A 12,288-nucleotide genomic window follows, 5' to 3' on the forward strand; every position below is an offset into this window, starting at 1 on the left:
CTTGGCTGGAGATCAGCACTGGCTGTTAGGTGCTTTAGGGACAGGGAGAGAATAGGGATCCAAGGCCATTCCCATACGATCCAAAAGGCCAGTGGAGGCAGTGGCACCGCAGAACATCTTGGTGCCAAACATGTGGATGCCATCTGGGAATGTAGCCACATTTCCCGAGAAGTGAGCACAGGGAAAGCGGTGGCAAATGTGGGACATGGCCTCTCCCTCACCACTTCCCTTTCCATTCCCTTTCCTAGACCAAGCTGCTCCATCAGTTTGACATCTCTGCCAAGTCCCAGCTAAGAGCATGGCTAAATGTCTTCAGGCATGAATGGGGGCAAGGCTGGTTGCTTGATCTGAGTCTTCTGCTCTTTCCAGGCTGCCTTGATGCCTGTGCATTCCAGAGGTGGGGATATGAAGAAGGGGTCATTGGGACCACCTTTGATCCCCCCAATACGCAAGGCAGTGAGTCCCCCTGTGAGCAGTGCGGCAGTGTCTGTCCCAAGCTCTCCGCAGCTGGATTTCCAGGAGTCCCAGGAGATGAGGTAAGCCAAGGTGTCTGCTGCTCCAGTGTGCTGTTCCCCTCGCACTTCCCATCTCGTGAAGTTATTTTCCACAGTCATCTCTCCCTTGTATTTAGGCAAACCTCAGTGTATTCCCCATTTTGCCCATCTGTGGTGATCCAGCACAATGGCAAAGCCAACACCATATGCCCTAAGAGCAGAGGTGGTTGTGGGGAAGAGGAGGCAGGGCTTAAGAGCACCTCAGAACAGGTCCTCTGCTGGACTTGGCTACTGATTCCCTCTGTGGTGTTTGTGCTGTCATTTGGGAACTGTATTGCATGGATGTGGATACTGCGGTTCTTTGAATACTGTGATCCTTGCCTGTCAACTTCTGCAGCCATGAGGATATGTCAGGGCAAATATTGGCTACTGAGGAGGTGTCTGCAAATTCAGGTGCTGCTCCTGTAAATGTCAGGCGTGACTTCTCTGTGCCTGGGCCTCCACCGTGAAACCAGAGCCCAGATAAAACTTGGGGTACAGATGTATCATCTGATCCATGTTTAGTATTTTGATCTGGGCTTAAGATCAAAGAGGGCAAGGTGCTAGAGAAGAGTTATAGGACTGTACCTGATGCAAAGATATTGGCTTGGATATATGTGTGAGAAAATGTAGCTGTCAAGCTTATCCTAGTGACAAGGATAAAGCAGGAGTCACAGAAGTATCATTCCAATTGAAAAGCGTCCGTAGGGCTTTTAAAGTGCAATCGGAATATCCTTACCTAGCAGCTGAGTTGAAAAAGGCCTTTTTGTCCTTGAAAGAGCAAGGAGGTGTACTGTCATTCTCAGGAGAGAGCAGTGCTATGACCCCATGTAGCCCGAGACTGTCACCAGTGTAAGGCATGAGCAGGCAAAGTCAAGCTTGGGCCGGAGAACAAAAGTAGCTGCCCTCCATACAGACTTGTGTCTCAGCTCAGCAGCTCTTGCTGCTTCACAGAGGCTGTAGGAGCCACTTGGCTCCAAAAGGAGAGAACTGGGCAGGTCTGATGCAAGTTGAAGAATGACTGCTGTGTTTCAGCCGAAGCTTGGCAAGCTCTCTGGGACTCCAGCACCTGAAAGCTTTAGGACAATTCCTCAGCTTTGCATCGTGTTGGGTTTATGTGTTGCATTTCCTCCTTCATCAGGGGGACCATGCTAAGAAGGTTTGTCTCCTTTGATGCTACACACATTCCATGCCCTTCTCTTTCTATGTGCTCATATGTTCTTTTGTCCTCCATTTTCTCAAGGCCAAGATCCAGCAGCAGAAGCAAAGAGAAGAACTCTGAACATGCAAGTAGGTACAGGGCATGTCTGTCCTAAATTGACCATTGGAATGCTGACCCAAAGGTGGCATTGTGACAGTTTGGTTGAAAACCATCCTGGTTTAAATGTCTTCAAATTCCTTTCAATTCCTTGATGGGCTCAGTGCACTCTCCCAGAGCCTGGTCACTGGGAGTGTGCTCCGGTGATGCAGTGAAAATTACTCCAGGAGCTGCACTGGTACCTTGGGGCTCGGGAAATGCGCCACAGGAAAAGAAAACATTCCTCTCCATCCTGCACATGCCTTTCATCTCCCTGCACCTTTTCTAAGGTCATAATTAGTAGAGAAAAAAGGACATTTAGCATGAAAGGAGAAATGTTCCAACTCCTTCCTCCTGCCTTTGAAGCAGGACACCTTCCCTTGGGGCAGTTTCTGTGCTGAACCCTTTGAGATCTGAAGGAGATTCATGGACATTGCCTGGTTTTGCACGGGGAGAAATAGGGAAACCTCCTTAGACAGAAAGGCCTTGTGAATGTTCCAATTAAGGGGAAGGAGACTTCCAAATGGATGCAGCCTATGCAGGATCAGAGTTTGTCATCCTCTGACAGCACAATCCTAAAGCCACCTATGGCAGGTTCACGATGGCAAATCTCTTCCCCGACTCTCTCTGCCCGTGTCAGTATTGCAGGCTGAGGCTGGGGGAGGAGATGCCTTCTGCCTTGTCCCCCCTCCCTGCCTTGCCTGATCCCTGACAAGAAGAGTTGTGCCAGACCAAATGCGGTGTCTGGTGCATGTGTGTCAGTCCCTGCTTTCAAGTTCAAAGCCTCAATGCCAGTGTTGTTGTTCCTTTGCCATCTCTGGGCATGGAATGATAGGAGAGATGAGATTTGAAGAAATAATTTTGCTGATGCAGAAAAAGGGATCAGATCCACTGGTCCCTTGCCTCAGAGTTTGTTCTGCCAAATCCTGGGCACGGCCCTTTTGGAATGACTCCTTAATTGCTGATATGCAGCTGGAATGCTGAATGCATCTGGGGAGAAGTATTGCTGGCTAAGTAAGGTGGCATTTCTGGATTAATTTTGGAGTAGAAATGAGCTATCTCTTTTAATATTGACCTGACCTTTCTACAGGGGGAAAAAATTCCAGATTTAAGACAGGTCTTCGTTTTATGATCTGCCCTATGCCACTTCCATTGGGAAAATTTTGAATTGTCAGGAACTGCCATGATCAGAAATGTTTTGAGGCAGGTCATGTTTGTGTTGGGTTTCAGTTTCTTTGCAGAGAAGAAAGCAGGCAATAAATCCCTGGAACCATGAATTAGAGCAAAAGTGGGATATTTGGATGACCCATTTGTTCCCTACAGATACAGGCTACTTGAGTATTGGGGACATCTCATGGGGAGTGCAAAGCTTCTGCAGCTTCTAACATGGGGTGCCATTGTTTGTGTCCCAGCACTGCCTTTGTTGTAAAGAGAAATAAAACCACCAACAAAACCCAGCCGAGAACTGAGGGGGAGTTACAGAAACAAAGGCCTTGAAAACTGGCTTTGGAAAGCAATTACTTCCTAGGTGGAATTGTCAAATTCTAGAGAACCCTATGGGTTGCCAACTGTTTGGAAGGAAAGGGATCCCCAAGTAGTGGATGAGCCATGAGCAGCACAGAAGCATAGTAGTGGAATCTCTCTCTCCTGTCCTGCCAGCTCCATACAGTTCAGAGCAATTATAGTGCTGCTAGTTTCATGAAAAATAAAAACAAAGCGATCTTCTCAATATTTAAATAACCCCTCGAGTGCCTCACCCATTAGTTGTGGTGATTGTAAAGGTGGGAGTTCAACTAACTCACTGCTTCCCTTGTACCTGATCTACAGCTTCTTCTGTAGACAAAACCTCAAGGAAGAAGTGGATGGAGACCATGCCTAAGGAGGGCCCTGTGCGGCCTCCCCACCCTGGTGCCCTCCCACCCCTGGCTGGCTGCAAGGATGCTGTGCAGACCCCCAGGCTTGGCAGTGCAGGTCTCCGCTCGCAGCCTGCTCAGGGGGCCTTGGCCCAGGAGCCCCGGCAGGGGCAGCTGAGCAGCGCTGCCCCCGGGGTCACTGCCAGGGAGCACAAGGTGAAGGCTGAGCATGGCTCAGCCTCACAAAGAGGTAAGGCGGGAGCTGGGCCGCTCTCTGGCGGGAGGAAGGCTCTTGTGCCAGCCTAGAGAGCCTGGGCACATTGCCAGGGAACAGTTCTGCCCTGCATGTGCCCCCTGCACTGAGCTGTGCTGCTCCCAGTGCCCCGTGGAGCTGTAGGGCTGCTCAGCTGTGGGGCCGGGAGAGGAGCAGGAGGGTGCGTGTGCAGCTGAGCCATTCCTGGAAAGCACAGGCCTCTGGGCTCCCTGCTGTCCCAGGGCAGCCCAGAGGCCAGGCTGTTCCTGTGCTGGCTCTGTGCAAGTGGGTCAGGGTGTCTCCCTGGTCTGCCTCAAGTGGCTGCTGGCGGGAGCATGTTTCCCTGTGCAGCTCTTTAGAAGTTTCCAGGTGGTCTGTCCCATTAAATACGTAGCTTCCGATGCTTTAGGTTTGCATTGCGGCCTCTGTTATATTTTGTGTCTCCACTTTGCAGGCGTGACTAGGTTCATTTTTGCTAAGTCTTTCCGGCCATCTCCCTTTATGCCGCTTCCCTCCAAGCCATTGCCTCCCATCCAGAAGAGCTCTCCTTCTTCAAATGCAAAGAAAATATGTAGTGGAGAGCAGGAGAATGGGAAAAATGGCACTAGCTACGACGAAGACAGTAGAGCAAACCAGGAGTTGAGCACAGAGGGAAAAGGATGGAAGGTAAGGAAATGAAGCTAGAGTCCTATGTGGAAGGTTTTCAGTTTATGTGCTGTAGGCAGAGCTCGGAGACCTTTTGCTGTGGTGTGAGCCCAGGGAAGCAGCTGAGCAAAGGGAGAGCTCAGCAGGACACTGCACTTCAGGCTGCCTTTGCAGTGGGTGTGTAGTGCAGGCTTCATGTCCTCAGCGGGTATCAATAGCAGGGGAGGTCTTTGAATGGTTTCTGGCTCTCTTGTGGCTCCTGCTCTGTCTTATGGCTGAGAAAACACCAACAGGCAGTCAGAGCAGCTGAAGTTGGCCAATCTTGTGAACCAATCCTTCTACGTTTAGTAAACTACGGGTATGTGTGAACCATCTCTGTGTCTTGGTGCTGTTTTCTGTCAGCTGTGTCCTGTTTGGATGGAGAAAGGTGTTTGCTGGAACCGGCAGTCCTGCAAAGTCAGTTCCAGGTTGTGTCAGCTTTTGAGTTGTACAGCCATGCCCTTGTGCCCAGTTGTCTCTGATGCTATTTCTAGACTTCCTCAGCTTCTGGGCAGCTTTGTGCATTCTGGCATGGCTTTGTCCAGAGGGCAGGGATGGCAGGTGGCCATGGGGAGAGCAGCCCAGAGCCCACCCCCACGATTGCCTTTGCAGCAGGGCCAGGACCTGCAGTTGTTTTGAGTTTGCCATGGGGTGCAGGAGGAGGCAGATGAACAACAGCTTTGGTAAACAGAATGTCCAACCCAAGGCTTGTGTACTTGATTCCAGCCTTGCTGAGAAAGGGCCCAGCGTATCCCTGACAGGAACTGATCCTTCCACTGAAGTTTGAACAGGGCCTGATTTGGCTCTTTAGCTGTGCCAGGAACAATGGGATCCTAAGGAAGGGTGTGCATCTGCCCCCGCTGCCTCCACCCCGCTTGCTGGACATGGCATGGGGGCCCTGGAGCAACTTGGGCAGGCAGAGGCCTCCCAGAGAGCAGCAGGGCAGGGAGCTCAGCAGAACTTCCTAAATGCCAGTGAGCCTGGGATGATGGATGTGTGGGAGCTGGAGAGCACCGAGCATGCCCAGAGCTCAGCAGCATTGGGGCTCAAAGGCTGCTGGGGAACTGTACGAGGGAAGGGAAGCAGCAGCAGAAATGAGGGGCTTGAGAAAAGCAGGTTTGGACATCCTGCAGGATGGCTTTGTGGGGACTTGGCTGGAGATCAGCACTGGCTGTTAGGTGCTTTAGGGACAGGGAGAGAATAGGGATCCAAGGCCATTCCCATACGATCCAAAAGGCCAGTGGAGGCAGTGGCACCGCAGAACATCTTGGTGCCAAACATGTGGATGCCATCTGGGAATGTAGCCACATTTCCCGAGAAGTGAGCACAGGGAAAGCGGTGGCAAATGTGGGACATGGCCTCTCCCTCACCACTTCCCTTTCCATTCCCTTTCCTAGACCAAGCTGCTCCATCAGTTTGACATCTCTGCCAAGTCCCAGCTAAGAGCATGGCTAAATGTCTTCAGGCATGAATGGGGGCAAGGCTGGTTGCTTGATCTGAGTCTTCTGCTCTTTCCAGGCTGCCTTGATGCCTGTGCATTCCAGAGGTGGGGATATGAAGAAGGGGTCATTGGGACCACCTTTGATCCCCCCAATACGCAAGGCAGTGAGTCCCCCTGTGAGCAGTGCGGCAGCGTCTGTCCCAAGCTCTCCGCAGCTGGATTTCCAGGAGTCCCAGGTGATGAGGTAAGCCAAGGTGTCTGCTGCTCCAGTGTGCTGTTCCCCTCGCTCTTCCCGTCTCGTGAGGTTATTTTCCACAGTCATCTCTCCCATGTATTTAGGCAAACCTCAGTGTATTCCCCATTTTGCCCATCTGTGGTGAACCAACACAACGGCAAAGCCAACACCATATGCCCTAAGAGCAGAGGTGGTTGTGGGGAAGAGGAGGCAGGGCTTAAGAGCACCTCAGAACAGGTCCTCTGCTGGACTTGGCTACTGATTCCCTCTGTGGTGTTTGTGCTGTCATTTGGGAACTGTATTGCATGGATCTGGATACTGCAGACCTTTGAATACTGTGATCCTTGCCTGTCAACTTCTGCAGCCATGAGGATATGTCAGGGCAAATATTGGCTACTGAGGAGGTGTCTGCAAATTCAGGTGCTGCTCCTGTAAATGTCAGGCGTGACTTCTCTGTGCCTGGGCCTCCACCGTGAAACCAGAGCCCAGATAAAACTTGGGGTACAGATGTATAATCTGATCCATGTTTAGTATTTCGATCTGGGCTTAAGATCAAAGAGGGCAAGGTGCTAGAGAAGAGTTATAGGACTGTACCTGATGCAAAGATATTGGCTTGGATATATGTGTGAGAAAATGTAGCTGTCAAGCTTATCCTAGTGACAAGGTTAAAGCAGGAGTCACAGAAGTATCATTCCAATTGAAAAGCGTCCGTAGGGCTTTTAAAGTGCAATCGGAATATCCTTACCTAGCAGCTGAGTTGAAAAAGGCCTTTTTGTCCTTGAAAGAGCAAGGAGGTGTACTGTCATTCTCAGGAGAGAGCAGTGCTATGACCCCATGTAGCCCGAGACTGTCACCAGTGTAAGGCATGAGCAGGCAAAGTCAAGCTTGGGCAGGAGAACAAAAGTAGCTGCCCTCCATACAGACTTGTGTCTCAGCTCAGCAGCTCTTGCTGCTTCACAGAGGCTGTAGGAGCCACTTGGCTCCAAAAGGAGAGAACTGGGCAGGTCTGATGCAAGCTGAAGAATGACTGCTGTGTTTCAGCCGGAGCTTGGCAAGCTCTGTGGGACTCCAGCAACTGAAAGCTTAAGGACAATTCCTCAGCTTTGCATCATGTTGGGTTTATGTGTTGCATTTCCTCCTTCATCAGGGGGACCATGCTAAGAAGGTTTGCCTCCTTTGATGCTACACACATTCCATGCCCTTCTCTTTCTACACGCTCATATATTCTTTTGTCCTCCCTTTTCTCAAGGCCAAGATCCAGCAGCAGAAGCAAAGAGAAGAACTCTGAACATGCAGGTAGGTACAGGGCATGTCTGTCCTAAACTGACCATTGGAATGCTGACCCAGGGGTGGCATTGTGACAGTTTGGTTGAAAACCATCCTGGTTTAAATGTCTTCAAATTCCTTTCAATTCCTTGATGGGCTCTCCCAGAGCCTGGTCACTGGGAGTGTGCTCCGGTGGTGCAGTGAAAATTACTCCAGGAGCTGCACTGGTACCTTGGGGCTCGGGAAATGCACCACAGGAAAAGAAAACATTCCTCTCCATCCTGCACATGCCTTTCATCTCCCTGCACCCTTTCTAAGGTCATAATTAGTAGAGAAAAAAAGACATTTAGCATGAAAGGAGAAATGTTCCAACTCCTTCCTCCTGCCTTTGAAGGAGGACACCTTCCCTTGGGGCAGTTTCTGTGCTGAACCCTTTGAGATCTGAAGGAGATTCATGGACATTGCCTGGTTTTGCACGGGGAGAAATAGGGAAACCTCCTTAGACAGAAAGGCCTTGTGAATGTTCCAGTTAAGGGGAAGGAGACTTCCAAATGGATGCAGCCTATGCAGGATCAGAGTTTGTCATCCTCTGACAGCACAAGCCTAAAGCCACCTATGGCAGGTTCACGATGGCAAATCTCTTCCCCGACTCTCTCTGCCTGTGTCAGTATTGCAGGCTGAGGCTGGGGGAGGAGATGCCTTCTGCCTTGTCCCCCCTCCCTGCCTTGCCTGATCCCTGACAAGAAGAGTTGTGCCAGACCAAATGAGGTGTCTGGTGCATGTGTGTCAGTCCCTGCTTTCAAGTTCAAAGCCTCAATGCCAGGGTTGTTGTTCCTTTGCCATCTCTGGGCATGGAATGATAGGAGAGATGAGATTTGAAGAAACAATTTTGCTGATGCAGAAAAACGATTTATCATTGGTGGAGGCCTGTACAGAATGATTAGTTCTCTGAGTTTCAAAAGCTCCGTTGGAGAGCATTTCAGATTAACCTGCACCATGCTGTTTCCATTAAGAAAATTTTGAATTGTCAGGATTAGCGAAGATCAGAAATGTTTTGAGGCAGGTCATGTTTATGTTGGGTTTGGGTGTCTCTGCAGGAAGGAAAGCAGGGAATAAACTCCTGGAGCAACAAAGCAGAGAAAGCTGGGACGTTTGCATGAACAATGTGTTCCCTACAGATATGGGCTGCTTGAATACTGGGGACATCTCATGGGGATTGCAAATCTTCTTTTGCTTCTAACACGTGGTGCCATTGTTTGTGTCCCAGCACTGCCTTTGTTGTAAAGAGAAATAAAAACCACCAACAAAACCCAACCGAGAACTGAGGGGGAGTTACAGAAACAAAGGCCTTGAAAACTGGCTTTGGAAAGCAATTACTTCCTAGGTGGAATTGTCAAATTCTAGAGACCCCTGTGGGTTGCCAACTGTTTGGAAGGAAAGGGATCCCCAAGTAGTGGATGAGCCATGAGCAGCACAGAAGCAAAGTAGTGGAACCACTCTCTCCTGTCCTGCCAGCTCCATACAGTTCAGAGCAATTATAGTGATGCTAGTTTCATGAAAAATAAAAACAAAGCGATCTTCTCAATATTTAAATAACCCCTCGAGTGCCTCACCCATTAGTTGTGGTGATTGTAAAGGTGGGAGTTCAACTAACTCACTTCTTCCCTTGTACCTGATCTACAGCTTCTTCTGAGTCTACAACAAAAACCCAGAGGAAGAAGGGAAAAAATTCATGGTGTGTGATAGGACCTGGGATGCCTCTGTTCCCAAGGGAACTGGCTGAACTTTTTGGCTTGAAGACGGATGCGCGGAAGCCCGGCCTTGGCAGTGCAGGTCTCCGCTCGCAGCCTGCTCAGGGGGCCTTGGCCCAGGAGCCCCGGCAGGGGCAGCTGAGCAGCGCTGCCCCCGGGGTCACTGCCAGGGAGGACAAGGTGAAGGCTGAGCATGGCTCAGCCTCACAAAGAGGTAAGGCGGGAGCTGGGCCGCTCTCTGGCGGGAGGAAGGCTCTTGTGCCAGCCTAGAGAGCCTGGGCACATTGCCAGGGAACAGTTCTGCCCTGCATGTGCCCCCTGCACTGAGCTGTGCTGCTCCCAGTGCCCCGTGGAGCTGTAGGGCTGCTCAGCTGTGGGGCCGGGAGAGGAGCAGGAGGGTGCGTGTGCAGCTGAGCCATTCCTGGAAAGCACAGGCCTCTGGGCTCCCTGCTGTCCCAGGGCAGCCCAGAGGCCAGGCTGTTCCTGTGCTGGCTCTGTGCAAGTGGGTCAGGGTGTCTCCCTGGTCTGCCTCAAGTGGCTGCTGGCAGGAGCATGTTTCCCTGTGCAGCTCTTTAGAAGTTTCCAGGTGGTCTGTCCCATTAAATACGTAGCTTCAGATGCTTTAGGTTTGCATTGCGGCCTCTGTTATATTTTGTGTCTCCACTTTGCACTTGGGACTGACTGCACTGGTCCCAAGGAGGTTACCCTGGAGTCAGTAGTTTCCCTGTCAACTTCTCAGATGCTCTTACCTTCCAAGGCCTTGCCTTCCAATCCAGAATAGCCCTCCTTCCTCAAAGCCCACATCTAACTCTTTTTTATTATTAAGCTGACCATTTTGCTGGGCAAAAAATCCTGATTTAAGACATTGGTTTTTTGCTACTTTGCTGCTGCGTGTTTTTATCCTCTGTGAAGCCATGTAAAGAGTGATTCATCCTCTGAGTTTTAACGGCTCTGTTGGAGAGTGTTTCAGAATGACCTACATTGTTCCACTTCCATTAGAAAATTCAGCCTTTAGTCAGACTGGCCTGAAAGTGGCCCAATCTCACACAGTTTAGAATGAAAATCCTTGGGGAAAGCAAATAATCCAGTTTCAAGAACACAATTCACGTTTTGCTAACACTCCTGCAATCCTAAGCTTTTCTTTTCATGTCCTCTAAAATATTGCCACAAAGAGAAGAAAATATTGATCTAAATGCTTACGGGTGTTAGAACCCGGGAGTTCTTTTAGGAACCGGGAAGAAGATGTTTACTAAAATCAGCATGAATTAGGGCAGATAAGAATCTCTGTCAAGAGCAAGCTCCGTCTCTGCCCTTCTCTATCAAACACAGCGGCTCTCCAGCATCCAGGGCTGAGGCCTCCATCATGCAGGAGGTTTCATTCTGCTGGCCAACAGAGCAATGCCATGTCTGCTGCCAGTGCACTGTGGCAGTAGCCCATCCATTGGGAGAGGTTCTAGGCATATGTAGCTTGCTGCTCTCAGACACAGTCTCTGGGTCTTATCAGAGCTCTGCAATCTGGAAGCTGTCTTGCCTGTTGCCCAGCATGGCGCTGTTGGGGGCTTGAAGTGTGCCAGAGATTTACAGGAACCTTTGCTTCCATTAACAGGCCTCCCAGTGAGCCAGGCCAAGGAGACGGATCACCCCACCAGTGCTGGCCTTACGAGTGCCGAAGCCCTGAAGGATGGCTTTGGAAAGGTGAGGGATAAGGACAGGGATGAGCAGACTTCCTTTCCAGTGACTGTTTAGTGCTAGGCCCAAAATGTCCCTGAAAATCATAATCTTCCACTCTTGGGGGATGGGGATTCTCTTGGGAATATATTTGACAGCTACAGAGCAACTGCTTGGCTATTTCCAGTGGTGGCAAGGTCACTGGTTTGGAGATGGTGCTAAGGTCATGCCATGTACAAAGGCCCTTGTAGAGAAGTTCTGAATGGCAGAGCAAGCTACACATCAGTGAATGTGGGCAAAGTGCATCCTGGGAAGCACAGAAGCAAGGATTCTAATGCTGAGTGTAAGCAAGGCTGCAAAATAAAATGGGAGAGTTTGATTTTTCCTGGTTACTTTTCTTGCTGTATCTCACAGCCCTCTCATTCTCAATTTTTCCGCGCATTAACATCAATGTTTCTGCAACTTGTTTTCACGTGACTCCTCTTTTTGGCCTCACGGTCTCCGAGAGCAGCTGAGTCCTTCAGAAGCCAGAAGTGAGAAACAGCTGCAATTCCTGGCCATGAGTGTTAAGCAACAGCTACTTACCCCTCCTTGCTGCGTATTGCACATGGTTTTTATTCTCCTGCCATGGCCTGTAGGAAGGGAACTGCCTGCTCACTGGTCACGTGGGCTCTTCATCTGTCTTGGAGCACTCCTGTGATTTTCTTGCTTCAAGCAGGGCCTCTTGACATAGGCTGAGAAACAGTACCTTGGAGCAGTGGGAAGTTATGGCAATAAAGTGTTCCACCTCACTGTGTGTAATTGCCAAGGTGAGGACGGGAGGCATTCTTCAGAAACCATTGGAATGTACATGGAGCTGCATCAAGGACTGTGGAACTCTATGGACTCTGTGCTCCTGATGAGATGTTGTGTCTGGTTTGTGTGTCTCTGCTTACAGTCTGTGATGCATTCCCATTGCATGTAGGTCCGTGCTGCACTGGGCAAGTTGGCTCAAAGGAACTTAGAGCGGAAGCCAATGGAGCTTTTGGAGAAAGAGATCAAGACAGAGAGAGAAAAGGAAACGTCCTTGCAGCTGCCTCCACAGACAGTTGACCCCGGGGATGCAGCTGCAGCAAGTAAGTGGTTGCTACACCTGTGGTCCTTTCTGATCACTTGCTTGCCCTCTGCACAGTGTTGCCCTCAGACTGGGGGGCTGTTACATTTGCATCTGAGTGGGAGTTTGCATAGGATGTATTTCCGGTCCCCAAAGAAAAATGGAGAGGCATGAAGTGTCTTGCCCATGGCCTCACTGAGTCCGTAACAGAATT

General features: G+C 50.2%; 1 long non-coding RNA gene across 1 annotated transcript; it reads left to right on the forward strand.

The window, feature by feature from the left end:
* The first annotated feature begins 9,495 nt into the window (after positions 1-9,495).
* On the forward strand, positions 9,496-12,069 carry LOC125323302. Its single transcript, XR_007202470.1, has 3 exons — positions 9,496-9,527; positions 10,920-11,008; positions 11,946-12,069. It is a non-coding gene; the product is annotated as an uncharacterized LOC125323302 (long non-coding RNA).
* The last annotated feature ends 219 nt before the right edge of the window (positions 12,070-12,288 follow it).

This window comes from Corvus hawaiiensis, chromosome 3 (assembly GCF_020740725.1).
Source record: "Corvus hawaiiensis isolate bCorHaw1 chromosome 3, bCorHaw1.pri.cur, whole genome shotgun sequence".
Taxonomy (NCBI): Eukaryota; Metazoa; Chordata; class Aves; order Passeriformes; family Corvidae; genus Corvus; species Corvus hawaiiensis.